The following is a 22,262-nucleotide window of genomic DNA, read 5'->3' on the forward strand; positions in this document are numbered from 1 at the left end:
CTGCTGGAGCGTCTGCCTTATGTAAAAAAATATGACTTTACATTGAACAAAGAAAACCCCCAAAATTTTAGTTTTGGGGGTTATAACACAAAGTTGGAATTCTGCTGAAAATGAATTATTTTGATTAATTTTTGTTAAACTGTCCCCATTTTCCAACCAGATCTAATCTTACCTTTTTCAGAACAAGAGGCATACACTGTGCACTTTATTAATTGCCTGATCACATGATAACAAAACTATAGTATGTGCACTTCCTCCTTCTCTCTCCGGGCTGTCAGTCTCCCTTTCTTCTCCTTTACACTTTATCTCTGCGTGGCTTCAACTGCTCACAAGGATTCAGCTCTCATATCCATGCTGTGCTGATGTCTCACAAATCTGCTTCTGCACATCTTACTGCCCCATCCTCAAAGGCCCGTCATTCACTCAAGCCTAACATGACAAAATCTGACCTCATCATTTCCTCTCCTAAGCTCTCTTCTGTTTTTCCTGTTAGTGTTGACAGAACTACTCTTCTCCATTATTAGGAAGTCACCAAATCCTGCTAATTCTTTCTCCACAAAAATTAAAAATCTGACTCTCCTTTAATGTTCTAATATCTACAACTGTTGTTTAGCATGGATGGATAAAGTTTACGCCAAATATTCTTTCCCATATGCTGATTGGTGGGTTTTTTCAAACATCTACCCTTAGCAGTCTCTTCAGCTCAACCTAACTTCTAATGCCCTCCATCCTCTGCTTTTCCCTTCTTTCTCTCTTCTACGCTCAATATCCCTCCTATGTCTATCCCTTCAATGTCTCCCTCCCTTCCTTTTGTTTTTCCATTCAGCTGATCACCCCAGCCCAACAAAACTCCCTCAGTAATAGAAATGAATAAAACTTCCCCCGCCAGAAAAAATCATAGAATTAACTAAACATTTGCCAACTATCACATTCTTTCAGGGCCGGTGCAACCACTAGGCTAACTAGGTGGTCGCCTAGAGCGCCAAGTAGTTGGGGCAGCCAAAAGTGTGCTCTGGGGAGGTGGTGGAGTGGAGGTGAGCTGGGGCAGAGGGGCACAGGGAGGGCCGCCTGCAGCAAGTAACGGGGCGGGGGGGGGAGGTGCACAGGGGAACCGCTCCCCGCCCCAGCTCACCTATGCTCCACCTCGTCCTCTGAGCTCACCGCCCCGCTCTGCTTCTCTCCCTCCCAGGCTTGCGTGCCAAACAGCTGATTGGCGCCGCAAGCCTGGGAGGTGGGAGAAGCGGTGGTGTGCTCAGGGAGGAGGCAGAGCAGAGGTGACCTGGGGCGGGGAGTTGCCGCACGGCTCCCTGAGGGGAGAGGGGATGGTGGGGAGCTGCCGCAGGGGGGGCGCCTCAGGGCAGAGGGGAGCTGCCCGGGGGGGCGCTTCAGGGCGGAGGCGGGGTGCAAGGTGGAAGTTTTGCCTAGGGTGCAAAACATCCTTGCACCAGCCCTGCATTCTCTTGTATATTTAAATTATAAGCTCTTCAAGGCAAAGGTGGTTTCTCACTCTGTCTGTACAGTGCCTAGCACAATGAGGCCCTGATCCCATTTAGGGCCTTAAGATGCTACTTAAAACAAAACAATAATAATAATTAATAATAATAATAAAGCTGGGATTGTTTTTGTAACTTAATGGGTGGTGATGTGCCAAGAGCAATATATTTCCATGTGTTTGTTCAAACTGAATATACTCTTTTGGATTTGTCAGCTGCCTCTGGTGCTGTTGATCATGCAATGCTGTTGACATATCCGCAGTGCTACGAGGTGTAGATGGAGTCACTATTGAATTGTTCCACTCTTGTCTTTTAGAGATGTCCAAGAGGGTGGTTTTAAGCAACCGTTTGTTTCCCCTTCTATTCAATGAGGACGAAATTACTAAGTGGAATCAGGTGAGTTTGGCAGAATGAATGCTCAGGTATGTGAATGAGGCTGGAACTTGGATGAGATTTAACTGCTTGAGATTTTAATAATGCTGGTGGGTTTGGAGGAACAAACCGAAAAGCTCCCAAAGATTATGTTGGTTTACCTGACTGAGGAAGTGCACCTGTTATTGTAACAGAGATTCATAGAATAGTGCAACTTTTTTTTTCAGATGTAAACCTTGCTGCAGTCATCTCTGCACTAGACTGCGGTAATATACTGCATGTGGAGCTACAGCTTGAACACTGTATACAGTCCTGGGGTAGAATGTAAAGTGAGCCCTATTTTGAGATCATTACCTGAATCTCCCCCTCTCTTTCTTTGTGCCTGTGGAACATTGCCATAGTTACAATTAGCATCCTCAGTTTTGGAATTTGCTACAACCTAGATCTTCCTGGAAGGTTACAAACCTTACCTTTTTTCCTCAGGCATTTAGGTAGGTGGAGGCCTATTGAGTGGTCAGATGTGATGTTGTTAACATTATTATTATGGTGGGTGCTATTGTCATGATATTGTAGGGGTAGCTTAATATGTACTATCAATTTTGATTTGGTATTGGATATTTTAGTTATTATAATGTTGCTTAGGATAGATCTAAATAAATATAGAAGATGAGAAATAACAGAGGTTACACAAAGTTTTATTTCTATTTTCTTCCTTGCTCCTCTCTTCTTCTCTTCTCTGTATTCTGTAGTAATAACTTTCTTTACCACCGTTTCTACCCTTTCACCAATATGAGCTTGATGGGCCCAAAAACGTTTCCTTTGAGGCCTGCAGGAATCTTTCCACTGATTTCAACTCGAGTTGGATAGGGCCCTTAATGACAGATAGCTATTAAGGTAGCCACAGCAGAATCATGATAAGTTGGTTAGGACCACTAAAAATAAGTGAAAAGAAAAGGAGTACTTGTGGCACCTTAGAGACTAACCAATTTATTTGAGCATGAGCTTTCGTGAGCTACAGCTCACTTCATCGGATGCATACTGTGGAAACTGCAGAAGACATTATATACACAGAGACCATGAAACAATACCTCCTCCCACCCCACTCTCCTGCTGGTAATAGCTTATCTAAAGTGATCATCAAGTTGAGCCATTTCCAGCACAAATCCAGGTTTTCTCACCCTCCGCCCCCCCCCCCCCCCCGCCCCACACACACAAACTCACTCTCCTGCTGGTAATAGGCCATCCAAAGTGACCACTCTCTTTACAATGTGTATGATAATCAAGGTGGGCCATTTCCAGCACAAATGCAGGTTTTCTCACCCCCCCACCCCCATACACACACACAAACTCACTCTCCTGCTGGCAATAGCTCATCCAAAGTGACCACTCTCCTTACAATGTAATTTACATCTACGTAAAAGAATAAATGGACACAAATCAGGTGTCAAGAATTATAACATTCATAAACCAGTTGGAGAACACTTCAAGCTCTCTGGTCACGCGATTACAGACATGAAGGTTGCGATATTACAACAAAAAAACTTCAAATCCAGACTCCAGCGAGAAACTGTTGAATTGGAATTCATTTGCAAATTGGATACAATTAACTTAGGCTTGAATAGAGACTGGGAGTGGCTAAGTCATTATGCAAGGTAACCTATTTCCCCTTGTTTTTTCCTACCCCCCCCCCCGCCCCTCCTCACACGATCTTGTTAAACCCTGGATTTGTGCTGGAAATGGCCCACCTTGGTTATCATACACATTGTAAGGAGAGTGATCACTTTAGATAAGCTATTACCAGCAGGAGTGTGGGGAGGTATTTTTTCATGCTTTGTGTGTATAAAAAGATCTTCTACACTTTCCACAGTATGCATCCGATGAAGTGAGCTGTCGCTCACGAAAGCTTATGCTCAAATAAATTGGTTAGTCTCTAAGGTGCCACAAGTACTCCTTTTCTTTTTGTGAATACAGACTAACATGGCTGTTACTCTGAAACCCTCTGGGAATCTCCCGGGTGACCAGATGTCCCGATTTTCTAGGGACAGTCCTGATTTTTGGGTCTCTTATCTAGGCTCCTATTGCCCCTCCCGGCCCGATTTTTTACACTTGCTGTCTGGTCCCCCTAATCTCAGTCATCTCTGCATTTCTGTCATTCTGTATTTTAAAAAATATATTGGGTTTCTTAATGATCTCTGAAGTTTTAAAAGTAAGTCTGAATCCTTCAGAGTTCATCTTTATTCTCCACCAACTTGTTTCTGTTACAATACAACATTCATTCACAGAATACATAGAATGAGCATGTTGTTTGATTGAATCAGAGTATTTAGGCATGTATTAGCAATTCAAGCACACCTTTACCACCTGTAACAATCAGGATTCCTGAAAGTTCATGCATGCTATTTCTTCCTTCATTATATTCACCATTTTATAGGCAAATGCATTAGAGTGGCGAAGCCAGGTCTACTGAGCACTAGAAGCCAAGAACTCCTGAGTTGTGATCCTGGCTCTCCCACTGATTTGTTTGTGGTATTCAACAAGACACTTAGCCTTGAATTATCTATCCTTAAAATGGAAAAAAGAAAAACTAACTCAGAGGCGTTGTGAGATTAATTGTTTGTGCAGCACTTTCAAAATAAAAAAACCTCCTCTTTATATAAATCTAAGGCCTTGTCTACATATGGAGTTATTCAGGAACAACTATATATCCCAAAGTTGATTAAGGTAAACAGGAACAAGTCACTCTCATTCCAGAATAAGAGTGTATCCATATGTAGTTATTCAGGAACAGCTGTTCCTAAATAATTCCATGAATAGACAAGCCAAAAGTTTCTTTAAAATGAATTGTATGCTGTCTAGAATTGCACACTATGACATTTTGGGTGCTTGGATGAAGGGAGTGACCAGAGACTGTTGGATCTGTCCATGCTTTGCCATCATGTCCAGATTATACTGTCTCTCCTTCTCGAGGGCTTCTTTGTCTTTCAGCTCCATGCCTTGCCAGTGTTCATCTTTCAGATGCTGCCTTTCTGCTTCCCTCTCCTGGGCTCTCATGTCTGCTTGCCACTTTTGGTGTTCACTCTCCTTGTCTCTCTGTTCTTTCTTCAGCCTGGCCAGCTCTGGCTTTATAGATGCTTCACTAGTCCTCATGTTTGTACTTTACTGTTTCTATTTCCTTTATCTGAAATAAGCAAACAAAAAACAGTAAACTTTCTTTGACTATTTCCAGCCACCACACCTAAGACTCACTTAAAACTCTTACCCTACTATTTAAAGGGTAAATCTCATTTAAAACAGCAAGTTGTGTATAAATCTTGCTGACTATGCCACTGACATTTCGGGATGCAATCCAGACCACTGTCACCCCTGTCCTGCAGCCTTGAGTGCCTCACAATGCTTCACTGTTGTGGGTCCCAACCGGGGCTCCTCACAAATAGCCAAACAGCATGTAGGTCAAACCCTGAATGTCTGTATATAGCCACAATCCTGGTACAGCAATTTTGACCCCAGCAGCCAGTCAGCCATACTCTGGTGTCCAGCAGCCTTGGTTACCACATTCAGGGTGACCCAGATATACTCCCAGTTCTGGATTCCCTGCATCAAACGACGTATTCTGTACTGCACTGTCCAGCCCTCTCCTGGAGAGTTCAGATATTAAAGGTCCTTTGTCCTTGTAAGAGAACAATATACAACAACTTGCCACCTTAAATGGAGTTTACCCACACTGGCTTAATTTTCATTAAAGAAGAAAAAAAGTATTTAACTACAAAGAGAGATTTTAAGTGAGCACTCTATAGATATTAAGACATTAAATTCAGAAATGGATATAAGAAAAAGAAAGATAAAACAATTCTGAGTACTGAACTTACCTGAACTGAACTTGGTTTAAGGTGAAGCTCTTACCACCATTTCTGACCAAGTGTCAAGTCAGGATCTGCCCCCAAAATCCATAGGCTGTTTCTTTTGTCGTCTTAGATGAAAAAGAGAGATGGTTAAGGAGATACCACTTAGAGTGTTTTTGCCCCTCACTTTTAAAGTTCAGTCACCCTTTAAAATGCGTTTTCCTGAGAGTGAACCTGTCATAAATATAAAGGGAAGGGTAAACACCTTTAAAATCCCTCCTGACCAGAGGAAAAACCCTTTCACCTGTAAAGGGTTAAGAAGCTAGGATAACCTCGCTGGCACCTGACCAAAATGACCAATGAGGAGACAAGATACTTTCAAAAGCTGGGGAGAGGGAGAAACAAAGCCTCTCTCTCTGTCTGTGTGATGCTTTTGCCGGGGACAGAACAGGAATGGAGTCTTAGTACTTAGTAAGTAATCTAGCTAGATATGCGTTAGATTCTGATTCGTTTAAATGGCTGAGAAAATAAGCTGTGCTGAATGAAATGTAGATTCCTGTTTTTGTGTCTTTTTGTAACTTAAGATTTTGCCTAGAGGGATTCTCTATGCTTTGAATCTAATTACCCTGTTAGATATTTAACATCCTAATTTTACAGAGGTGATTCTTTTACTTTTTCTTCTATTAAAATTCTTCTTTTAAGAATCTGAATGCTTTTTCATTGTTCTTAAGATCCAAGGGTTTGCAAATTGGTGAGGATTTTTAATCAAGCCTTCCCCAGGAAAGGGGGTGTAAGGTTTGGGAGGATTTTGCGGGGAAAGACGTTTCCAAACAGGCTCTTTCCCAATTATATATCTGTTAGACGTTTGGTGGTGGCAGCGATAAAGTCCAAGGGCAAAAGGTAAAATAGTTTGTACCTTGGGGAAGTTTTAACCTAAGCTGGTAAAAGTAAGCTTAGGAAGTTTTCATGCAGGTCCCCACATCTGTACCCTAGAGTTCAGAGTGGGGAAGGAACTCCTTAGATGAAGTTCTTTCCAACTGAGAGTAAGGAGACATAATCTGGTGGAGGAGAGGTTTCATGTTTGTATTTGCTAAGATCAGATCTGTTTGTTTGTTCTTGGCCCCCTTCCTTGCCAAAGAATGGCCCCTCAGCTTTGATGGCATCGGCTGGGCATCAACTTGGCCTTTGCGTTGGAGAAATAGGTTTATCCACTTACCAGACTTGCCTAGTAAACACACTTCAGTCATATTTCAGCTTATGTTTATAAGTTTACTTATAATATTGCTACATACATTTCACCATTATATTATTGGCCAGTGAGTTATTAGTTTTCAAATGATACTTTACAATGCATATCTTGTTCAAAGATTACAATAGTGTGTAGGGGGTAAGTATAGCAGTGTATTCTGTCACACATCCCAGAACTGACTATGATGCTTGTTAAAGTAAACTGCTATACTTCTCAGTTTTATAAGTATAGATGACTGTAAGATAAATTTATATAAATTAGTTATTTGAACCACAAACACATTCCTAGTAATACTAGAAAGACAAAATCAGAACAACCAGCATCTGAACATGCACCCATATTGTGTGCCAAGCCACCTAGTGCTTACAGGATGCAATTTTGCTTTGTTATGTCAGTGTAAATCCACTAAATTTGGTGGAATTGACTGGTGTAACTAAGAACAGAATTTAGTCCTCTTCCTTCAAAGTGATTTGGAAACAATAACTAATTAATCCTCCCAACAATTCTGTGTGGCAGATAATTATGTGGGCTGTTTCTGACTACTGAACACTCCTATTCAAAACATTTTTGTTCATCCATCTTTAAATTTATTGGTTTAATAGTTCTTTTCCTCGGGGGATGGGGAAGTGGGATTATTAGGATGTTATCTTGATTAAATAATTCCAAAATTTATTCATTACTTGTGTTTTTTAATTTGGATGAGAGGACAGTCGTTCATATGTCACCAGCTTAGTTGATGGGATGAGGCTGTTTTAGCTATGCTTGTTGACCTGTTGGGTATTCAGAGAGATAAGAGTCATGAACAGCTCTTCACCCTGGGGTCTTCTGCAGATTAATAGCTGCAGACTTGAATATTAGTTTCCTCATGTGATATTTTGTGCAGTCATCTGAACTAGAATGTCATGAACATCAGACATTTAGTATTACCCATCCATTTTCCGTAGTCATTGTAGAATCCTGGTATTAATACAGTAAAAGGTGCCTTCATTATTATACAGAATTGACCACAAAATCCATTATTCTAGATACACCGGAAGAAGGAAACTGAGACTAAAGGTTAATGAAAGAGTAATTAAGTAACTACTTGATTATTCATGAATGCTCTCTGTCAGAGTTAATACAAAGCTCAAGGTGAACCTTTATACAGATAAAGAGGAAGGAGGACATTGCCTTCTTCTAAGAGTTCAATTTTGCAACAGGTTTCCTAGGATGCTGCAGCAGTGGCTGAATCAAATCTGTAACAGACTTTGTTTGGCTTGTATCAGCTTTAGTAGTTCTCAGAATAGACTTCTGAGCTATTTCAATTTAAATGAGATAAGTGAACAAGAGGTATAAATGAATCATGAACAAGCTACCTACCTAGCCATTATCACTAAGCAGGTTACGGTGGAAGTGTGGTAGGGGCAAGAAGGCAACATTCCAACATGTTATTTGAGCCATCAGATCAGTATTGTAGCAGCCTGAGACTCACCCAGCAGCACCTCCTGCTGATCATCCAGTGGATTAGCTCACCAGCCTCCGGAGTGCCCTCTGTCAGCCGGTGTCTTGCCTGTCGCTGCCCCCATGTCCCTCTTGGACCCTGGTGCCCTTTTCCCTTGGGTCCTGCCCCCTGGCAGTACTCCCACAGTCTTGGGGTCTCCCTCCCCAGGGAACCCCCTATCCCCACCTCGACTCAGTATATGGCTACTGCCAGTCACCACCTAGCCCCTGTTCACTGGGATGGACTGCAGTGTACAAGCCGCTCATCACAGGCAAGGGGGGTTTGTACCTGCTGCCTCCGCCTACCCTTGGGCTGCTCTGTTGCAACCCCAGTACCCTGTCTTAGGCCATCTGCCAGGCCTGCAGCCTGGGGCTTTTCCAGCCTGGAGCCTCCCAGCTCCTCTGGCCTTCCCCAGCCCTGCTTCACCTCAGGTACACTGGTATGCTCCCTAGCGACCAGGCCCATCTCTCTCCACAGCTAGAGGAGACTGTCTGAGCGTCTGGCTCACAGCTGGTCACGGTTCCTTCCCCACTCTGAACTTTGGGGTATAGATGTGGGAACCTGCATGAAAGACCCCCTAAGCTTATTTTTACCAGCTTAGGTTAAAAACTGTCCCAAGGCACAAATTCCACCTTGTCTTTGAACAGTATACTGCCACCACCAAGTAATTTAGACAAAGAATCAGAGAAAGGACCACTTGGAGTCCTATTCCCGCAAAATATTTCCCCAACCCCTATACTCCCTTTCCTGGGGAAGGCTTGAGAATAATATCCTCACCAATTGGTACAGGTGAACATGGACCCAAACCCTTGGATCTTAAGAACAATGAAAAAAATCAATCAGGTTCTTAAAAGATGAATTTTATTTAAAGAAAAGCTAAAAGAATCATCTCTGTAAAGTCAGGATGGTAAATACTTCACAGAATAACAGATTCAAAAACACAGAGGAACCCCCTGTAGCTTTAGTTTCAAAGTTACAGAGAGAGAGAGGGGGAAAAAAAAAAACAGGGATAAACCTCCCTCTAGCAAAGGGAAAATTCTCAAGTTGAAAACAAAAGGTAATCTAACACACCTTGACTTATTTACTTACTCTTTTTGTAATATCAGAGACTTGTACAGGAGAAGGAGTTTTTTGACCTGATGCTTCTCTGCTTTCCCTAGAGAACACACAAACAAAGAGCACAAAACAAACCTCTCCCCCCGTAGATTTGAAAGTATCTTTTGTCCCCATTCGTTCTTTTGGTCAGGGACCAACCAGATTATTTGAGCTTCTTAACCCCTTACAGGTAAGAAGGCATTCTAGGCTACCCTTAACTGTATGGTTAAGGCACAGTCCTTTTATAAGGGCCAGCTGTGTTCTGTCTGGGGCATGGCCCCAGCTGTGCCTACTTCCCCAATCAGCCTGGGAGCTGCTTGCCCCCCCAGCCACAGCCCTCTCCTGGGCTGTTTTCAGCCCCTCCGGCAGAAGCAGATGACCACCCCATTACAAGGATGTTAAAGTGTCCTCATCTGAAACTTATTGTGCTCATCTTATAGAGAGATGTTCTTTTGCAGTTGAGACAGGGACGTTCTTATTTGCACTGACATCTGGTACCATAGGGACTGTATCACTCAGTAGTAGCTGCTACTGTACTATGAACAAAAGAGATTCATGTAACTGAATGGATTTTTTTTTTGCAACAATGTTTTGAATTTTAAGAGGTTTTGCATGCTAGAATCTTTCTTTAGTTAACCTCACTATGGATTTAAGGGTGGATTCTCTGCTGCACTTAATTGAGCACAGACCGAGGGGGGGCGGGGGAATATTAGAGAACTGTTCACACTGTTTATTCCCTTCCTAAGCTCTATCCTAGAGAAGGCTCAAGAAGCTCCAAGTCTATTGTACCAGCAGACAGCAGTTCCTAAGGGACAGTCCGCTAGCCGCCACATCCCTTCCCTGTCATCTCCTTTTGCTGTAGGAGGATGAAGTGGGCTAGAGGATGTCACAGTCTATCTTTCTTTTTTCAATTAATGTTTGTGTAGGAATTTAGTTAGCATAATAATTATACTTGAAATAGGTTTCAGAGTAGCAGCCATGTTAGTCTGTATTTGCAAAAAGAAAAGGAGTACTTGTGGCATCCGATGAAGTGAGCTGCAGCTTATGCTCAAATAAATTTGTTAGTCTCTAAGGTGCCACAAGTACTCCTTTTCTTTATACTTGAAATAGGGATCTGTATCTTGAAAGTACAGCACAATATGGCTTAGATTAATGTCCCGTCTATGTTTCACAATAACACTTCCTGCATATGTGGTGAGGTGGGTATGATTACTCCCCTATTTATGTCTGATTGTACCAATAGCATGCAGTAGGATGTAGGCCATAAAATGATTAATTTTAGGATGATGAAACACTCTGCCTTACTGCATCTGTTTTGCATATAAAAAAGTCTCCACAGTGCCTGTTTCATGATCTGGCCTCCTCCCATACAGCACTGTATGCCCAAGGTTACCATCACTTTGCCAGAGGGGTTGGAATACTTGCAGTGTGGTAACAAATCATCAGTGTTAATGATGGCCCACTGGGAGTGCAGTAACAAATCATTTACATTAATGGATTACCCTGTGCTACATGAGCAAATCTTTACATTAAATGACTCCATTTTTCTTGAAAATGTTTTTTAAAAAATGCAGACATAATGGAGCCAGGGTGCTTAATATCATTCAGGATGGAATTTGTGTAGGCTAAAGCAGCATGACAAATAAATTAGAGGGGCATGCTTTGATGTGGTAATCTAATCTGAACAATGGCTCTTCATGATGTGAAGTCTCTAGTTTAAAATTCCGCAGGGTAGCTTTATTGGGAGGTGGATGGTAGGGGATAGTTTCCAATTGTAAGCAACTTGGCATTCATTGGACATTCTTCTGCCAGAGGAGAAACAAATGTCTGCTGTCAAATCATGCAGAAATGAAAGGAAACAAACATAAGATACAAAGACTTTTTGGCATCTATCACTCTTTTAAAAAAATTCATCCCTTATTTTCTCTTTGCTATATAGTGCATATTTGTTTCATTATATGACCTAGAACTATTTTGGCCAGAGCTATTCTTGATTAGGAACTTTTAGAAAAACCTGTTAGTCTCCTTGTCTCCGGACCCCTCGTTGCTTTTTAGAAAAGTTGTTTCCTTCAATTGTCTATTCTTTTCAAATAGCTCTGAAAATTTCTTTCACATCTAGCTTATGGCCAGCAAAAGAATCACAGTGAATGGTTTCAAAAGGTATTTCTTTCTGTCTTTCTCCTGTGTCTTTACTCCAATAAAGCAATTTAAGCACATGCTGAAGTCCATCCCTATGAAGCAAAACACTTATGCAGGTGCTTAGCTTCAGACATGTGTTTTCCTGAAAAGAATGTATTGCTGAAGTGTGTGGGGGTTTGGGACTGGGAAGGGGGTTAGTAGCTAAATATTTTTACATCTGAAGGCTAAAAATAACACTAGGAAATATTCAGTAAGGACCATCATCCATGGGTTAGTAAGTGGATTAGATGACACTGAGTGTATAAGATGTAATACAATCTACAGAAAATGCAAGTTTATATAGTACAGCTTTTTCCTCCTCAGAATGATGAAAAGAAGAAAACTGCAGTGGGAAGAAAACTGCAGGAACACATGACAAATTGTATAGATCTGGTTGAATAATAAGTGATTTAAAATATTTTCATAAATGGAAGCAAAATTTTTGCTTCACTCCTATTTGTGGGATCATATGTTTCATATTTAGATGCTGCTACATATATGTGTAAATGTCCAAAACTGAGTTTTAGCATGCTTGAAAAATTATACCAGAAATGCATTGTTTGTTATTTGGTAGGGAGCAGAAACAAATATTATGGAATTTAGCTGACCAGTCACATATAATTAATTACAAATACCAAATAGCCAATGCTTAATTTATGCCAGATCTTGCCAGGCTAGGCTTAGCAATTCAGAGCCCCAGCACCTCTGCACTTACTGCATCAGTTATGAATGTAAAATATAGCTTGAGACCTGGCATATAATTGCTTGAGCCCTGGCATCTCTTTCATTACAAATTAAACACTGCAAATAGCTGAAGTGTATTGTTGGGGGTCTGTTCCTGCATTCTCATTGACTTCCATGGTAGTATTCCTATTGATTCAGAGGGTACAGGATCAAATCTTTGGTGAACAAAGGAGAATCTGAAATTTGTTCACATAAACTAGTTGATGAATGCTTGGGAATAACAAACAAAATGTAATATTCACAGAAATCGGGATTTGTTTGTGAATGGAAAATAACTGAGGTTACAACAAATAGTATTCATGATTAATATTCTTTGCAAATAATAATTTGACCAGCTCTAATCACATCACCATACCAATACCTTCTGTTCATATTTCAGTAAATGAACTCCTTCAGCTTGATACTTTCTTCAGCTCCATCATGGATTCACTTTCACGACCTAATTAATATACTTAACGCTGTCCACAATATTGAATGCATGTGTGTTTGTGCATGAAAAGTACCACATATACGTGTGTATGTATCAAGTAGCTGGAGCTAAAGGTGCTCACTCAGGGTTCATATAGAAGTGGTAGTTTGCTTACACAAAAGTAAAGTTTTGCATACACAATGAACTCAAACATTGCAGATACAATTAAGGAGGCTGACTGAAAATGTTTCTCTTATTGTAAGCACCAGCTAATGAGTAGAAATGATTTATTGTTTAAATAACAGAAGTGAGATTTTCACAGGGTTTGATTCCCTGGTTCCAGTAGTAAATGTGGCAAAGTCACAGTTATCCAGGAGTGAACAATATTTCCAGTCCATGATTATTTCACAAATGATGACCATGACCAAGGACTAACTGACTCTGAAAATAATTTAGTGGGAAACCATTACCATAATTGTTCTGGACATAATGTAGCAGTTCCATATAATTGATACAGACAGATCATTTCTGCATAATTTCTCTGCTTTAATACTGGAAGATTAAATACTGAAAGAAGTATAGATGTGACACAAGTATATCTCTCTAACAAATGTTTCAGACTTGTACGTCTTTTTATTACTTTGCCAAACTTCTGCCAAGCATTTACTCACATCTCATCTGTGCAACTGTGTGAAAATATATGTACTATTTCTTTCGATCTGTAACAGTAAGCCAAGCAGTAGATACTTGGGAGAGAGAGAGAATGTTCTCAGGTTGCTTTTCTTATTCCAATAAACTTCACTGTTCAGTGTTAGAAGAAAGTGACTGTAATTCTTTACCATTGTCATATGACACATATTAAAACTCAAGCATGAAACATTGATAATGGCAAATGACTGCTGTTTTTGCTGGGATTCCCTGGGCAGCCTATCTGAACATGGTGCCCCAGGATTCATGAGTATTTATTGTTCATTTTAATACTGAGTTGCCTATTCCAGGCTCTAGGTTTCTTACAAACCTAATATTCACATTAAAAAGGTTTCTTCTCCCTTCAGGAGGCTTCTTTACCTTTCTGAGGGAAGACATCAGGGTCCTGATACTGTATTGATTGAAATCAAGGCACACAGGATCAGCCACAGGTATTCAAGGCTCAGTCAGGTGCATGGTAAAAATTAGTTTATGGAAATTTGAGAGTAATGCTTTAGCTACGCACCATAAATTACTGTCAATATTAGAAATACTGGGGTGACCTGCTGCCTCCTTGCTATTGTATTGTCCCTATTTCATCAAGAAGGATGGAATGCACTAAATAAAAGTATCTAAAGGCTTGTTTTTGTTGTTATATAATGTGGCAGGAGTTCTACTGTAGGAGGCATCTATTGAAATGGCCCTCTTTGTAAAATCACTATGGATATTTACTCCATTTTAACAGGGGTTTTTCAAATGATAATTAGACAAGACAGCCAGAACTATAGTGACCCATTGGCAGCATGACCTACTCACATGCCCATAACTTAGATTGTCAGTGAGTCAGCTACATGCAATATCACGTCTGCAGCCTAATAATGAAAAAGTCAGCCAAACAATAAGAACCCATGATTGATCATCTGTGATCTTTCCACTGTCACCTTGAACACAAATTAATCATGATTATTCACGGTACAATTGACTTAATGCAGGGCACACGGTGTCAGATTAAGTCATTACCAGCCGATGTGACAGTTACTAACATTAATCATCAGCTTTACAATAAGCAGAAATTACACAAATGCAATTTTACATCCATATATTTATTTGTTTGCGTCCCTGCCCTTATTAGCGGTGACTTACCTAGTACATTTTTACTTGTTATTCACCTGTTCAGATGGACAGGCTACAAAACATACACATCCAGTTTCTCCAAGGGCTCATCATTATTCTGTCTATAATATCATGAAGCCATTGAATTCTGACACTTGCATTGTTAACTATGTGAACAATGAAAATACAATTCCTAATATAGAAAAATAAATGATGACCCTTTATTTCAGTGTTTGTGCCAGACCATTGCACCTTACTGTAAAACAGACAAACTGTAAAAGCTAGTGGATCATGTAATTAGAGCTGAAAAAACTGAACATACCTAAATGCCCTTGTTCAGTTGAATAGTTCAGCAATGAAGACAATATAAGTAGTAACTGTGCTGAATGCAGTGAATTCTGTGTAGTGCTAAAACAAATGATTCAAATAACAAGGGTTGTGAGAGACATTTTAACACAGTATACGAGCTGCTAAATGCACAGAAAATAGCCTTAAGAACTAGTAAATTATAACGCTAATGCAAAGCTTTAGAAGCTGTTATGCAGAACCATAGCTCAGTATAGTACCTATTGTTTCATCCTAAAAAAAGATCTTTGTAGCCAAGAATCATTGACTGTTGTCACAAAATCATCCTATGAGAAGAACTGTATATTAACTGGATGGAAATGCAGATAACCATGCCAAATTATTAGAATGCATCCAATGAAGTGAGCTGTAGCTCACGAAAGCTTATGCTCAAAGAAATTTGTTAGTCTCTAAGGTGCCACAAGTCCTCCTTTTCTTTTTGAGGATACAGACTAACACGGCTGCTACTCTGAAACCTAGAATACTTGAGGTGTTCAGTAGGATTCCATATTCAGTGATCAATGTTGGACATTTTATACAACAAATTGCAAATATGTTTCCTGGCTTTTACAAAAATAAATAAAATAAATAAATAAATAAAAATAAAGAAAAAATGCATCCAGTTATCTGCAGGAAGAGGGAAATATTCTTCTTTTCATGTTCTGCATCTATGAGCAAGACCTTCCCAGGTAAATGCTAACATGCAATATTTATCCTCTGTGCACTACATGTTGTATTGAGATTTTAAATGTGTACAATATATATAAACTACACAGGCTTTAGAAAGCTTGAATGAAGTTGTGAGCAGCACAAACCACCTGCAGGTCTTCATTAACAGTAGCTGATGGAAATACAAAAGCACCTTTTACTCTCCTCTTGGGGCAAGGGAATGAAGCCATCCAAGATTGGTAGCTATCACATACTGTAAAGTTCTCTCCTTCCCAAAATGACTGTCTTCTAGAGCTGAAACAAGATTGGGATCTTAAATTCTGAGGAATTCAGATTCATGTGAGGTTTCTGGATTTAAATGGGCCCCAATGGTTTCAGTTTCAAAACAGATTCCATATGGGAGGAGGTCTATTTCCAAGTTCTGGTGTAGAGGTAGTCACCATTTCTTGAGAATGGCCATTATTACAAAAGGTCAGAACAATAGGGCATACATCTCACTTAAAACATCTGATCTCATATGACTGCAATTTCCAGATTTTTGTCCAGATCATTGCAAATATGAATGCAATCCTTAGCCCTGGTTTGGCATCAAACTCGAACCTTAGCCTAAACCCAATCCATATCCAATCTTTGACTCATTGGCCAGTCCTGTCTTCTCTATATATGTCAACTGTTTCTAAAGGGTATATTTATCTGGCCTCTAGTTACAATACAAATTATGACTACAAATAATAAAAATAGGTCTGAGCCACAATCTGGCATACTTTGAAATGATTTGAAACTCCTGGGAAATGCCCTTATGACTCAATTAAAAACAACGAGGAGTCCTTGTGGCACCTTAGAGATTAACAAATTTACTTGGGCATAAGCTTTTGTGGGCTACAACCCACTTTATCAGATGCATGGAGTGGAAAATACAGGAGCAGGTATAAATACATGAAAAGATGGAAGTTGCCTTACCAAGTGTGAGGTTAGTCTAATGAGACAATTCAATTGACAGCAGGATACTAAGGGAGGAAAAATTACTTTTGAAGTGGTAATGAGAGTGTCCCATTTCAGACAGCTGACAAGAAGGTGTGAGGTAACAGTAGGGGGAAATTAGTATTGGGGAAATTAGGTTTAGGTTTTATAATGACCCAACCACTCCCAGTCTTTATTCAGGCCTAATCTGATGGTGTCCAGTTTGCAAATTAATTCCAGTTCTGCTGTTTCATATTGGAGTCTGTTTTTGAAGGTTTTTTTGTTGAAGAATGGCCACCTTTAGTTCTGTTATTGAGTGACCAGGGAGATTGAAGTGTTCTCCTACTGGTTTTTGAATGTTAGGGTTCCTGATGTCAGATTTGTGTCCATTTATTCTTTTGCGTAGAGACTGTCCGATTTGACTCAAGTATATCTTTTATGAGAAAAGAATCTAGTGAACATTTTAATGGAAACTACAAACAAATTACATCTTGCAACTGTTTTCTGTGGAACTTAATATTGAACCACACTCAGCCTGAGTTGACACTAGTGCAGGGTTTGCACTGGGTTTATTTTTCTTGGTGAATAACATTAGTGCAGGATCCTAGCAGGGAAAAGTCCACTGGAGGAAATTACAGGGTTAGAAAGCAACTGCAATCTTTTCTTCAGGTGAGCCAGGGGAAGCCAATCTACACTGGCCAGTAAGGATTTATAGGCAGAGCAGCTAAGGGGATGTACTGACTCAGTGCATTCTTTCACCAGTCTCTGTTAAGGCAGACACAGCTACTAATGAGAACAATGGAAAAACTCTCATTGTCTTAGAGGGAGGTGGATCAGGTTCCTGTTGGTCTCTGGAAGAAAATTAAAGCTACTTTTCTTTTGGATGAATCCTCCCTAGAGTTCAAAGGGTCATGCTGGGGCAGAAAGGTTTAATTAGCACTACTTTGTACCACCACTAGCGCATCCGGTCCATTGCTTTATGCTTGCTGGAACAGGGCTAGTACTGTGCGCGGGAGTAGGAAACAAAGCCTAGATCTAACAGGGCTAGTACTGTGAGCGGGAGTAGGAAACAAAGCCTAGATCTGTGCTTTGCTTCAGAAAGAAGGAAGCAAACAAGGGACCAGCATATTGACTTGTAATTCAGATAATAAGGAAAGTAACGGCTGTCTACTTCATAGAACAGACAAAATTTAGCATAACAAGACAAGATTGGTTTAAGTTTTGGAGAATGGAAAGTAAATCATATATTTATATAAAGCATTGACCTGAACCCTCTCCAACTTCATTGAGTTTAAGCCCAGAAGAAATAGCAGTTGCAAAATGGGAATTATCTTTTCAAATCTGTCCCTAAGACTCCTGCATTGAAACCAGATGCTCACATTAAAAATCGGTGGCATTTACTCCAACATGTAGCTTCAGGCATGAAATTGCACCCACAAAACTGAACAAGACTTTTCATGATCCCGACCTTTGTTTTAAAGCTTCCAAGAGAGCATTAGAGTGGAGAATAGAAAATAATCAAAACTAAAAAGTACTTTCGTGTCAGTTTGCATATGCATTTGCTGAAGAACAGACTTTCTGAGAGATTTGCATGTTTTTTGTTTTGATTACCTTTGATTACCAAATGTGCTTTGTCTCATTTCTTGAGCTTTCTAGAATTGCTTTTGGAGCACAAGCAGGCAAAGTATTTTTTTTTCTAGTTTCCTGATAATGGCCATGATTTAAGTAACTGGAATGAAACTGCCCACATTCAAAATATATAATGGACAGAATATATAGCTAATAGCCAATATCATCTGCCAGAATTATTCCTTTGCGGGGCAAACGTAAGTTGTCAAGTTGTTGAAGCACAGAAACTAGTAATAACAGTTGAAGCATAAAAATTATAACATCCAGCCTTTCATTTCCAATCTGATTTTATGAAGGAGGAGTCTATCACTGCCATTAAATCATGTTAGAGCATAATCTTTAGGGCCAATTTAATTCAAATTTGTGTGCATTAAGACAGACAACTTCAGAAGTTAGACACTTTCTGTGTACATGGTAAGTGTTGTTTAGTGAACTAACAAACAGAATATTAATAGAGAAGATCATCTTCAGCAGCACAACTAATTGGGAAGTTTTCCATTTTATGATCCAGTGGCACTTAGACACATGATGATAGGCACCTCAGAAATACCTCAGCCAGACAAACAGATATAGGGGGCCAGATCTGATTCAGCTACACTGGTGTAAATCCACAATTATTTTATTTACATAAATACACTGTTGTCACTGAGATCCATAAAATCTCCTTCTGGTGGGGCTCACTGTCACTGTGCCTCAGTGGGTCACAGCTGAGAATACCAAATTTAGGACAAACTGATGAGAAATGGGAGAGACTCACCTCCAACCCGGCTTATACCAAGCCAGTAATGAAAGTGAGCTTCTGTCTCACCACACTGGTCAACAAAAAATGAAAACTGCAGCCTCCTTAGGCGTTCCAGCCCTTGGCTCACCACCCAGCCACTGGACTTTATGATGAATGGTTACTGAACACCAGGTTCACCAGATATAGGGTCCTTCCAATCCCAAAGGATCAGCCACTTAGCCAGGTCAATGTATGACCCAGATCTTACCCAAGAAATATGCTCATGCCAATCCTTTATTAACTAAAAACTAAAGGTTTAATAATAAAAGAAAAGAAGAGAGATATTAATGGTTAATAGCTCATATACATAGAAATGATTTTTCAGCGTTCACAGATCAAGATCATATCAGTGATGGAATAAACTGCTAGCTTGCAAAAGTCTCTCTGAAAATTACCCTAGCATATCAGGGGTCATGAATCCTTGTTCAAAGCTTCCTTGTTAGAAATACAGTCCAGAGAAATGAAGCAGGAAATGAAGACCAGATGGAGATGTTTCAGGGGTCTTTTATATCCTCTGTCATGTGCATGAAATGTTACAAAGCTCACAGCTTCTGTTTGTGGAAAGTTACTGGCCCAAGATGAATTCCAGGGTCACCTGAGCATATCACATGTCCTTACATGCTTTGATGACTCACAGGGGGTGGCCTGGAATTCTGAGGTGTCCACAGGAACAGGTATCTGGGCAGGACAAGTTTCTTCTATGGCTCATCGTGAGAGTTAAGTTTCCCTAATGGGCCATCAAAGACATGGGTAGCTATCTGGCTTTGATGTAAATCTTATCTGGTGGGTGTTACCCAGGAATACAACGCGTATAGAAGATGCAAGTCCATGGCCAATATTCATAAGCTTAGGTACAAAGATGATACGTGCACATACACAGGATAATCCTACTGAGCAAATCATAACTTTCCCATTAACACCTTACATGACCTACTTTGTACAAGATTTGTTGCAATTGTATAGCAGTGGTAATAGCAATGATATAAATGGCCATATTCAATCATACCGCATCACACTGATTCAACATGCAAACTAGCTGTATCATTTATCTGTTGTATGTTTCTCCTTATAATCAGTTCCTAATGGAAGAATGACCTGCTGTTTATTCCAGTTTAGGTGAATATTGTCAAATAGTCTGTCTGATTACATCAATTAGCTTTAGATAGCTAGAATGAAATACATAAATAGCTTTGCAAACCTTATTACTTGCTAGCAGGTTGCCATCTATGTGGACAAGGCAGTCAATTAGTGCCTGCAGTGCCTGTGCTCATTTTTGGCAAGCTCTAACTTTTAAATAAGGTGATATTATTTAGCCTTATCATTTTAACAAAGGAGAACAGCCTATGATCAATAAAGGGAGAGTTTAACCTTATTCATTTATTCCTTACCCATAAAATATAGTGTACAACTTTTCAGCCTTTTTGTAACACTGCTCCAAGGGATGGTGAAAATGGAAAGAAGTAAAACACTGTAAAAATGGTAGTGAGGTTATTTATTGTCACAAGAATATATTATTGCCCATGCCTCTTTAAAAGTGGCGAAAGGGCTACAAATAGCAGTGTCTGGGAGCAGGTCATTTTCTTTATACAGATGTTATGCCACTAACAATCTATCATCAGCCTATGATTGAACGCGCCCTCGTACAACGTACAGCTGCCCACATGCAAATATATCATCTTTTAGATGGCAGAAAGTAACACTGAAATTAATGTTCCTTTTGTAATTACCTATCAGTTAAATACGTTTATGGAAATTTTTTTGGCAAAAATCCAGCATAGAATTGGAGACAGAGGGCTTGAGAAGTGCAGATTGCCTTCTGCAGGTTTTCTGTCCTGGGGTGAATTTCATCCCCAGATCATCAAAATAAAGAATGAGTCTGTGCACGTGTGTATGTTTGTGTGTGTTTTTTTAAAAAAACAAAAATGACTTGGTTCTAGAGGTTTTAATCAAATTATTGAATTAAGTGGAGGAAGTTGAATTACACAGGGCTAGACCCAGGTAGCTTTGCAGAATGTTATGTACCTCCAAATATGTGTGTGTCTACTGACTGCAAACAGACCAAAATACTACATCCTCTTATTATTTGTATGTGAGCATCAGTACTGTCGTGTTTTCTGGTGTCATTTTCAGAATGAAGAGTTTTCAGCTGACCTCCCTTTCCAGGCAAGAGGTTATATCCAGAGAAGCTGTAGCTTGATGGTGAGTAGAATGTCACTCAAAGGGCAGTGCTCCCGTTAAATCAGAGTTGGACTCATGTCAGGATCCACAAGAGGGGTTAATGTTGCATATCAATGCCCAACACTTTCTAACTGTTTTCTTTTTTCCTTTAGTCTAGAATCATAGAATCATCTATTTCATTTACATTTATTTTCAGCTCCGTGAACACAAAACTTTTTTTTTTCTTTTTGAAGGGTTATTGCTGGAAAGACACTCAAGAAAATGTAAATCTGCGGCTGTCTATTGTTTAAGCTTTCTGGAATATAAGCACAGAAGCAATTGTTACTCGGGATTGTTGTGCTGGAAATCTAAGCTCTGCAGCAGTTGTAGTGTTTATTTTAGCTAATGAAAGTTGACACAGTTTATGGGGAATTATTTAGTAGGGAATAAGATCTGTACGGCTCCTCTGTACACCTACACTTGTCAGCTCTTCCTAGCAGGTCTCATTTCAAAACCTATTAAATATAATCAGAGTTTTCTGTACTTAAGTGATTAAGGATGGATGAATCTGTTCCAGAAAGTACGTATCTCAAAGCTTTTCCCAACCTATGAACCAAGCCAAACCTAAATATTTTTTGCAGTGCGGTTAAGCCTCTTCCCCTTTCTCCCAGTGTGGCTTTATATTTCTTTTTCCCTTCTCACTGCAGCCCTCCAATAGCCTTTTAACTATCCTGGCTTCCCCACAAATCTCTAAAAGATCCATGGATAATTTTATTAAAGTGCCTACAAGCTGGTCTAAACACAGTTTCTGTACTGCTAACTACATGGTTTAGAAACTGATATAGTTAAAGCTGTACAACCATATAATGTGGAGGCAGTTATGCTGGTATAAAGGTGTTATACCAATGTAGCTTATTATGGAAATTAAGACCAGCCATAAATGACTTTCATTGCTTTTGAAAACTTTACCCCCTAGTTATTTCACTCCAACCAATAACCCTCCAATAAGCCCTTGTTCTTTTCCTCAGCCTTTTTCCTTCCAACATATTAGTTGAAACAATA

The 22,262-nt window shown here is 39.8% G+C and overlaps 1 long non-coding RNA gene across 1 annotated transcript; it reads left to right on the plus strand.

The window, feature by feature from the left end:
- Nucleotides 1-1,820: 1,820 nt before the first annotated feature.
- Nucleotides 1,821-22,262, plus strand: LOC119565995. Its single transcript, XR_005224997.2, has 3 exons — nt 1,821-1,889; nt 21,174-21,242; nt 21,455-22,262. It is a non-coding gene; the product is annotated as an uncharacterized LOC119565995 (long non-coding RNA).

Source organism: Chelonia mydas, chromosome 4 (assembly GCF_015237465.2).
Source record: "Chelonia mydas isolate rCheMyd1 chromosome 4, rCheMyd1.pri.v2, whole genome shotgun sequence".
Lineage (NCBI taxonomy): Eukaryota > Metazoa > Chordata > Testudines > Cheloniidae > Chelonia > Chelonia mydas.